Source organism: Echinops telfairi, unplaced genomic scaffold (genome assembly GCF_000313985.2).
Source record: "Echinops telfairi isolate 266 unplaced genomic scaffold, ASM31398v2 ScPeMD7_7469;HRSCAF=8507_1, whole genome shotgun sequence".
NCBI lineage: Eukaryota > Metazoa > Chordata > Mammalia > Afrosoricida > Tenrecidae > Echinops > Echinops telfairi.
The window spans coordinates 63,380,978-63,392,118 of record NW_022111373.1 but is presented as its reverse complement, the minus strand read 5'-3'; positions in this window follow the sequence as shown (position 1 = coordinate 63,392,118).

Below are 11,141 nucleotides of genomic sequence, written 5' to 3'. Positions count from 1 at the left end.
AAAAATTGGGCAAAATTACCTTTATTCTAATCTCTTTGTCCTTTCTCTATGTCTTTCAATTCAAAATAGCTATTCATTCATTTACTTAAAAAAATTGAGAACCTATTATAAGTCAGGGAGCCCTGGTGTGGTAGTTACAGCTCTGGTTACATGTTAGGCCGCAATACACAGGGTCAGCATTCGAAAGTGGCAGCAGCCCCGCGGAAGAAAGACAGGGCATTCTTCTTCCATCAACAATTACAGTTTCAGAAAGCCACAAGGGATCGCTATGAGTCAGCATAGACTTGATAGCAGTAAGTTTAGTTTGATTAGTATATGTCAAACATTGAAAAATATCACTTTATACTTAATAACTTATTTACACTTAACATAATAGTTGAGGATTTAGCATTACTAGTTAAAAAGAAGAAAAAAGTAACCAAAATTATCCCAAGAGAACTCAGTCCATAGGTTTGTATGCAGATCTTCAAATGATATTGGATATAGCACAATGCTTGGGGCACAGTAAGTCAGTTAATAGTTATGTAATATAGAGAAGGGCCTCTAGTAGCATAGTGAGATACGCATTTAGCTGATAACTGCAAAGTCAGCAGTTAGAAACCACCTGCCTCCCCCTGAGAGAAATAGGAGACTTTCTATTCCTGTAAAGGTTTACAGTCTCAAAAACCCACAAGGGCAACTGTACTCAGTCCAATAGAGTCATTATGAATCAGAATCGACTTGCTAGCATTGAATTTGGTTTTAGAGTGTTATACACATAGATGATAAAAGGAAACAAAGGTAAAAAAAGAGAAAATACAGATAAAAATCATTAACAATCATTTAAAAGTTTTAAAATAAGAGATGTAAAACAATGATATTGAAAGCAATATTACACAACTAATCTAAAATACTTTCATTGATCTTATGAGCATGTAAAAGTTGGACATTGAATAAGGAAAAACAAAGTAGAATGTGTGCATTCGAATTATAGTGCTAGTGAAGAAATTTGAAAGTCGCATGGGCTGCCAAAAAAGAACAAACGAATCTGTCTCAGAAGACGTACAGCCAAAATGTTCCTTAGAAACAAGGATGACAAGACTTCCTCTCACATACTTTGGGCTTGTTATCATGAGAGACCAATCGCTGGCAAAGAACATCAGGCTTCATAAACTGGAGGGGCAGCAAAAAGAAGAAAGACCTTTGACAAGTTGGGTCGACACAGGGCTGAAATGATGGGCTTGAACCTCGCCATTGTGAGGATGGTGTCGGCCTGGTCGTGTTTCATTCTGTGGTCCACACAGTTGCCAGGACTTGGACGTGGCTCGACAGCACCTAACATGTTGAAAATACTGTAAGTCTTCAGGAGAGAAAGCTTCATCTTTCTCCTGGGAAATGATCCGTGGTTCCCAGCAGCTATCTTTGTGGTTTTCAGCCCAGTGACCAACTCACTACCTGACCAGGTCTCCTTTAACCAAATTCAAAGTCATCCAGCCAATTCTGACTCATAGCAACCCTGTAGGACCGAGGGTCAATATGAGACAGGAGCCACTGGAGGGTAGTCAATTGAGTTTGTAATCTGAAATACATGCACATAAATAATGGATAATTTTACCCTAATTGCAGCTTTTAGTTTAATAAGATAGTTATAGTACTTTAAAATCCATGTTATATTATGTGTTGTTAATGTCTTGTTAGTTTATACTGCCTCAAAGGGAAGAAGTTACTTATCATGACAAAATACTATAGGACAGGAAGAATTAGATTAATTCATTTTTAAATACCTCTGAAGTGTCTTGTTTTTATATTATTACCTCATTTCACTAGCATCTTCATCTTATTTGTGAGAATGTTGATCTATTCGGTACTTAACAGTTTTGCCTAAGCTATTGGTATTGCTTCTGCCATGGAGTCAGTCTGAAAACATGACAACTTCATGAACAATAGGATCGAGTCATTGAGAGCCATAGGTTTTTTATTGGCTCATTTTTTGGTAGTGGATCATCATGTCTTTTTTTCTAGTCTCTGCTAGTCTGGAAGATCCTCTTAAACTGGGACTGCAGTAGGCAAGAATTTCAATTACATACAGGTGATGGTTGTGTTTGATGTGTGTTCTCACTTGAAATAGAAGCTGGTCTCATGCACTGAAGATGAAAATTCTATCAGTAATCTAACACTGCCTCATTTAAAATCATTCTCTTTTTTAGCATATTTTGTTGGTTAGCATATAGTTAATTAAAGTTCATGGAAATCTTATATATAACAGATTAAAATGTTGGTCAATATTGTACCATTTTCATGATTATTGATATTCCATTCACTGTTATGATCTGTGTATTTAAAGGGTTATCTGCCTATATTGTCTAAGTAACTATTCCTGTGTATGTATCACTGTATCAAGTTCATGTTGATTCATATCAAACCTATAGGATACGGTAGAACTGCCCCTGTGAGTTTCTAAGACTGGAATTGTTTATAGCAGTTTATATACTAGGGGTCACCAACCAAACTGAAATTTTTCTTTCAAAGCTATTTATTTAACTTTTTTTTCACAAAACAATCTTATCACCATTAAAGTACTCTCAATTAAACTTAATACATTTGTCAAATCTGTGAATCCATTCTTGGAAACATTTGTCAGACTCATCTGTTTGGATGGCTGGCATCAACTCCTTCATTTTTTCTTCACCTCTTCTATGTCGTCAACTCACTGTCTTTTCATATCCCTCTGCATTCACAGAAACAAAAAGAAGTCAGATGGAGTTGGGTCAGGTGTGTAAAGTGAATGGCGTAAGAGAGGTATGCTGTTTTATGCCAAAACTGGCACACAAAGATGGCTGCCAGAGAAGGTACATTGTCATTGTGGCAAAACCAGTCTCCCATCTGCCACACATGAGGCCTTTTTGGTTGCACACTATTATGCAATCTTTTCAGAACCTCTAAATAGAAAGGTTGACCAACAATATGACCTGGTGAAATGAACTCCAAATGCACTATCACCCTCATTTTTTTTTTTAAATGACACTTGTTGAATCAACCAGGGTGAAGTATAGCACCGATGAAACACACATCATTCCTTCAGTTCCTTAATGCTTCCTCCACCCCACCCTATCCCCACTACCATGGCTCAGTCCTAATTTACAATTCCTGCTTGACCAGCGTAAACACATTGGTTCAGAAAAGAGCTCTTTATACATGGAATTCAAGACAGAAAAACACTCAAGAAAAGTAGTGGGAGTAGCGATATCATGAGCGTAGGGGAATGATGGGAGCAGGTGGGGGGTGGAGAAAGGGGGAGGGGGAACCCATCACAAGGTTGGATATATACCACCACCACCCCCCCAGAGGGATGAATAACAGAAAGGTAGGTGAAGGGGGACAATGGACAGTGTAAAACACGAAATAGCAACAATAATGTATAATTGATCAAGGATTCATGAGGGTGGGAAGGTGAGGGAGGGGAGGGGGAAAAGAGCTGATACGGTTGGATATATACCACCACCACCACCCCAGAGGGATGAATAACAGAAAGGTAGGTGAAGGGGGACAATGGACAGTGTAAAACACGAAATAGCAACAATGATATATAATTGATCAAGGACTCATGAGGGTGGGAAGGTGAGGGAGGGGAGGGGGAAAAGAGCTGATACCAAGGGCTAAAATAGAAAGAAATTGGTTTGGAAATGTTGATGGCAGCATATGTGTGCCTAATACTGTTGAATGATGGATTGTTCTAAGATTTGTTAGAGTCCCCCAATTATGAAACATTTTCTGTCAAGTTAATAATTTCCTAAGACGTTTTGGTTTTGTAGAAGCATAGTTAGAAAATCAAAACAATTCTATCATTTTCAGATTGAATTTAAGAAAGAAAGTTGTGTTCTCCACACATACAATATCCTTTACAAAATAACATGCTTACTGCTATGAATATGTGCATTGAGCTTGCACTGCATCCTTCCTGCTGTTTCATCACTAACTACAGTTCATCTGGGAAAATAACTAAAAGCTGATCTTTATACTGTCCCTTGGAAATCAGTCCTAGAAGACAGATTTAAAATTTGCAGTTCTTGCTTACTGATTTCTCTAGGATTAAGTCTCAACAAAGCAAGTTTAGAAACCTAGTTTCTATAATTACCATTAAAGAATATATAATGTATAAGATAGATAATACTACATATAATATATATAAATATATTAAAAATTATCTATAAGATATCTAATATAGAAAAAGTTTTCATGGAGAACAAATGACATCAGGTGCTCCTGACGCTTTGCAAAACTTAACAGGTGACATTGGCACTGAGAGCAGTTAGGTGGGGTATGTAGGATTCAATCTCAATCTGCCTAGAGTGTGGTACCTACGCAAACATGTATGTTCTGGATGACCTTTGACAAGTCACTTGAACCTGAGTTTCCTCTTCTTTAAACCAACGTTAATACTATTGCACATCTTGTAAATGACAGTCAGATATTTAAACAAATAATATATGATACTCAACTCATGGAATCAATACTGACTCACAGCCATCCCTGTGAGTTTCCAAGACTGTAAATGTTTATGAGAGTAGAAAGTCTAGTTTTTTTCTCCTGAGGAGCTGCTGGTACTTTGGAACTGCCAACCAGCCCATTAAAAATATTTCCAGGTGAACAAGAATTGCTTAGTTAAAAATTAGCTGTTGATATTATTTCTCCCTCATTAGAGATGTAAATATGTGAAATAAGCAAGCTGCACTTCTTTCCTTACAATCTGACTAGGAAAATAATTGAAGACATTAGTCTGAAATAATCACATTTTTAGCTTTATACTTTTATATCTTAGCAACATTAAAACATTAAAAACAAATGATTTTGATTTTTAAAGTATTCTGTGTAAAGAGTGTAAAGTATTCTGAAGATTTTCATTATTAAGAGATATATTATATATAATATATTATATAATTTCTTATATTTACATATATATTTATATGTATATTATGTATACATATATAGATAAAGAGAAAGAGATGGGAATAAAGGTATATCCTTGTTATCTGCCATTAAATATCTGAAATGTCTTAAGTAAAAGCAATTAAAATAATTTTTAAATAATGCGTTCACTTGAATGAAAGAAAATGCCTATCAAGTAAAGTTGGAAATATTGAGTATCATTTGAGTTTTACTTGTTCAAAAATGCAATACATAATTTTAATATGTATAGTATATAAAATATAATTTTAAATGCCATAGTTTAAGAGATTGTGTAAAAGAAAGTGAGAACAATAATTACAACTGTATAGAGATAGTAATTTAAAAGCAATGGTTATTTTATATACAAAAAGAAAATGATGATAAGTGATAAAGCAAAATACAATCCTCTCTATAAACTTGTGATGCAGTACTAAACTAACAAACAGAACAAATCAAATAGTCTTTATATGGTCCCATAGATTTGGAATCATAACTCATTCTAGATATCCCTCTAGATGTACATAATTCATTCAAAATAAAATTGACTAAAATATATATTCTCAAAAACTCAAAAACTTTTAAAATAAACAACAGAGAGAAAAACATAGTATTAAAATATATTCAGTTAATATTATAGTTTTCTATGAGGATAAATTGACTTAGCCCTCTGTATATGGTATGCCTTCACTGCGTATTTCTAAATCAATAAATGGTTTTAGGAAACTTCACCACCATTAGGTGCTGTATTTTCACTTTTAACATTGTAAATTACTTTAAACAAGTTCTCTTCCTCCGAATAAAATAGGCATGGGACTAAATATTTCCTCCAGTGTGCACTAGCATTTTCTCTTATGAAACACAGTTTTACCCTCAAAGCAAGGAATTTCTTACTCAGCATTGCCTCATTTACATTTTGGCTCATATATACGGGTGTTCTGTTTCCCATCCTAACTGGCAGGCTTTTTGATGTGCCAATTCAAATATTTTCTTTCACATTCTCTTCCAACCAAGCAGAGCATGTTCATGATCGCCTATGTGTTTTTCTTACAAGTAAGAGATGACAAAGTTGTATGTTTGAAACATCCAAAAAATAAAATAACTTTTTAAAAGACACATTCTCCTGAATTCTGAGGATTCCACAGAACAAAGACACCTTTCTCTACTGAAGAAAAATACATATTTTGTGAATAATTAATTTAGAGAGAATGAATAGCCAATACCTTTGTCCCTAAAATTCCCTATACCTTCACTTTAGTATCTTAGACAAAGAGCCTCATTTTCGTCTTCTCAAAGTTTCAGTCTTCGAAACTTTTAGTTTATTAGTACTATTCAGTTGTTGTTTTTGAAATACCAGATGACCTCTGTCTTTTGTCTGGTTTTACACCACCCTGGGTCTGTAAAACTTAGATCCTACTTGACGCCTACCAGTAAGAGAGCACATATAAGTCAGTGAAGTACAATGACACCTCTTTACCAACTTATTAGTATAAAAAGGAAACCAGATTCTGGAATGGCAAGGTCGAGATTTTCATTTGCTCTTGCTGGAATTTTAGAGGCTGTTCCCTTTCTTACCTCTCTGCTCCTCTGTCCATACAATGAAGGTGGCAGTAGTTGCTGTTTTTAGTATGTCATCATTTAATTAACACCAGCTCACGATGACCGTATGTGTCACTTGCATATTACTACAATCCTATGTACAAACATAAAATCTTCTCTGGGTCTGTGCATTGTCATGATTATTACTATATTTGAGCCCATTTGTGTGGTTTTTGTCTATGTCTCTGAATTTCATTGGGCCTCCACCACACACAGTGTGTTCTTTTAGCAATTGGTCTGTCCAATGCCATGTCCTAAGTAGGTAAACCTAACAATCTTCCCTTCTAAGGAACATTCTGGTTAAATTTCTTCTAAGACTGATTGGCTTGTTCTTTTGACAGCCCATGGTATATTCAATATTTCTCATTAACATCCCATTTTGAACAGATACATTCTGTTTTACAGTTTGTATGCAAATATAACTATTGAAAAGGCAGTGGATAGAGCCAGTAGTGACGTTAGTCACCAAAGTGAATTCTTTGCTTTCTAAAAATGCAAAGGGTCTTTTGAGGCCCATTTGACCATTTGTTTTTTGACTACTAATCCCATGGGAATTTATCCTTCACAATAGTTTCTACACATAAATATTGATCCATTGTGTTTTATGTTTCATGGGATGCAGTGATAGATAAGTGTGGTGAATGTTTGTTCTGCTTACTAAATGTACCTCCCTTCACAAGACAGCAATCACAAGTAGCCTACTTTCCCCACTGGAATTGAGCAGCTATGGCACGTGTCCCTTCTGCGGGGAGGTTAAGTTCAGATTCACCACCTTTCCCCAGCCTTGGGCACTTTGGCAGAAGTCTTGAGATGAAGACTCTGTCTTTCTAGAGCCTGAGTCACTTGATTATGTAGACACACCCACAGATGCAAGGTGGGCATCTCACATGTTTAAGAATAAATACAATTCCATTTAGCCACAAAGTTTCTGGATTTTTTTACTGATGTAATGAATTTTCTATTAAATCAAAAACATCTCCCTTCAAGAAGCATATGTTCCACGAGAGACATGCAAGAGGAAAGTAGTACAGAATACACAAATAGAACATCTAGTATAATAATCCCCCAACCCACTACTTTTAAATTATGTGATTCTGGCTTATAGGAATCTTATATAAGGTTACAGGAATGTAAACCTTGAAGGGTGCAAACTTCATCCTTCTCTTACAGAGTAGTGGATGGTTTTGAGTTATCCACTATATATAGCAAACCCCACAGGATTAAAAGAAAGTGGAACGGGTAAAAAATAAAGAATATTAGTATTTCAGGGGGAAGGAAATCTGAGAGGAAGCAGAATGCATAATTAATTGGGGAGGTCAACTAATAAATTACCATCATAAACGTTGAGTACTTAGTAAACTACTGGCTCATAGTAACCATGTGTGTAGGTGCTACATATTTTTATATTTATGATATCTAGGCTTTATGTAACCTATTCATTGATGACATAGAGCTGCTTTTCACCTTTTTTCTTCTCACTACTCTTAAAAACTCAGGCAAAGCATTGCATGTAATTTTAGAGCTCACAATGGATAGCATTGCATTCCCAGAACTCATAGCCTCCCTTAGTTAGAGTCAGGATACACAAATCTTATTAATAATAGGTGTTAAGGCACCAGGGCTACCTATCTGTGCTATGGATAGAATTATGTTTAATACCACCGAGAAAAGCCAGGTGCAGCGTGCTTGTTAATTCATACTACACATTGATCTGCTTGGCAGGTACAGCCTGTGAGGAAACTTGGCATGTAAATGTTGCTATAATGCACCTCTCCTCACCCAGCTGTCATTGGGAATACTGCATGTGAAAGCAAAAACAGTGTAATCGAAATAACATTGCCTGCTAGGCTGGAACCTCCTTGTTTTAACGAAACTGGAATTAAAGGGGTTTTGGATAATCATCTCCAAAGTGTTCATTTAAAAGTGAGATGCAGTTTTATAAGTAATAAAAGAATGATTTCCTGTAATGAAATGATAGAGCTAAACAGATCTTTTACATTTTGAAAATATTTTTTATTAAATTAAAATATGAAGACATTTGAGCAGAGATTTATTTCCCCTAGATTTTACCACCTTTACTCACTCATCTTCAAGAAAGTGCTAAACCATTATACCTCACAACATCAAAATATACAGAGATTTTTTTCTATGACCCCTGCCAAGGAGTTGATTTTGACTGACAGCTACCATATAAAACAGAGTAGAACTTCATAACGTTGGGTTATTAAGGTGATGAAACATTACAGGATGATACAGCCTCATCTTTCTACTGCTGAGCTGCTAGTGAGTTCAAATGGCCAGTCTTCTAGTAAAAAGTCAAAGTATAGTAGATACTATATGATCCTTAATTCAAACATACAAAGTATCTTCAAAGGAAAAGAGAAAATTGTAACTGTATTTCTAGAGATGTAGAATATGTGTGTTACTTATTAATGTGTAATAAAAAATAACAATAATAGATAAAATATTTATCCATTACATATAAGGACTTCCCATTCATAATGTATGACTTCTCAAATTAATATGTATGTTTTCCCTTATATATGCCATATGTCATCAATATTCTCCTCCTTAATGTTGACTAATCTTGTGACTCTGTAAAGATAAAACTCTCCACTTCTTTGTCCTCCTATGCAGGCTTGTTTGGTTGATGGAAATCATGCCAATACTAGTAAATTCTCACAAGATGAACAGGTGGCAGCTCCAAACTAAGAACAGTCGAGGAAGGAGGAATAAGCTATACACATCTGAGGCAATGCCATTGAAGACATGTTACGAGCAGCAGAGCAGGGTCTGATATTGAGCTGGAAGACGAGTCCCTCGGGCTGGAGACACTCGACATATGCCTGGGGAAGAACTGACTCCTCAAAGCATTGCATTGTCCTGAACCATCTGCACAGTCATTCTTTTTGGTCCCATTGTTGTGTGACCGTGGCAATCAATATCCTCCAGGCTAGTCTTGTTTTGAGGTGCCATCGAGTCAGCTCTGACTCATAGCGATCCGAGGCACAACATGATAAAGCACTGCAAAGTACTGCATCATCTTCACACTTATTCCTATGCCTGAGCCCACTGGTGCAGCTACGGTGTCACTCCATCTCCCTGAGGGCATTCCACCTTTTCACCACTCTTCCCTGTTACCAAACATGATTTCCTTCTCCAGGTAATGGTCTCTCTTGACAATAAGTCCAGAGTCTGTAAGATGAAATCTTGTCATCCTTACCTCTAAGGAGCACTCTGGACTCTCTTCTTCCACTACTGATCGGTTGTTGCTTTCATTAGTCTTCTCCAGCAGCACAATTCAAATGCTCCGATTCATCTATGGTCTTCCTTATTCGATGTACAACTTTCGCATGCATGTGATGCAAGGAGAATACGATGACTAGGGTCAGATACACCTTAGTCCACAAACAAAATCCCTGGCTCTTCAAGACTCTAAAGATCACATACAGCAGATTTACCCAATGCAATACATCTTTTGTTCTCTTGAGTGCTGATTCCGTGATCATTGATTATAAATTCATAAGAGATGAAATTCTTGACAACTTCAACCTTTTCTCCATTAAACATGATGTTACCTATTGGTACAGTGTGAGGATTGTGGTCTTCCTTCTTTAAGCAAGTGTCAGCCTTAATGATATGTAAACAGTAACTTTTTAGAAATCTTTATTTGCTTCTCAAATGAGAAAGAACAGCTGCAGATATCCATTACTATGTACGAGGCATTGTCCAAAATATCATTCAAGGAAAATTAACAGCCCTCAAAAATGGAATGGACATATAAAGAGTGATATCCTAGTCATTAGTGTCAAAATGAACTACATGGGCCAATCATATTATTTCCTATGCTAACAATGACAAATTTAAGAGGAATTACATGACATTCATTTTCAAAAAGAACATTGAAAGATCTATCAAACTAGAATACAAAAATGAAAAGGTAAAATCTAGCTACATATAAGAAATTCCAGTTCTTATATCTATTATTCAAATTAGTGCACTAATCACTATTGTAAATAGTGGAAAAAACTGAAAATTTTTACAAACTTCTTCAGTCTGAAATTGATAAAACATGCAATTAAGATGCATGAATAATTACTAGTAATTGGAATGCATAAATTGGAAACAAAAAGGGAAAAATAAAAGTTAGAAAATGTGGCCTTGGTGATAGAAATTAAGCTGGGGATCATATGATAGCGTTTTTCAAGCCCATGACCACTTCTTTGTAAATTCCTTTTCCAACACCAGAAATGGAAGCTATGTACTCCTGCTTTAGTAGATTGATGAGACTGGAATCAAATGGACAACATCCTTTGGAAGAGAAGATGGAGAAACTCAATATCATCAGCCAAAACATCTCAGGAGACAACTGTAGCACAGAGCACGCATTTCTCATATGCAAGCACAAGTCAAAGTAAGTTGACAAGAGCAAAACACAAAGATGAGACTATCTCATCTGAACCTACATGATATCTCAAGAACAGATTTGATTAATTGAAAACCTGACAGGCTGTGGGCTAACATCAAGAATTTCATACATGAAGAAAACAAAAGGTTAGGAGCGAAATAAGATCTAAGCAGATGTCAGAAGAGATGCAGAATGTTTCTCTTTGTCTTTT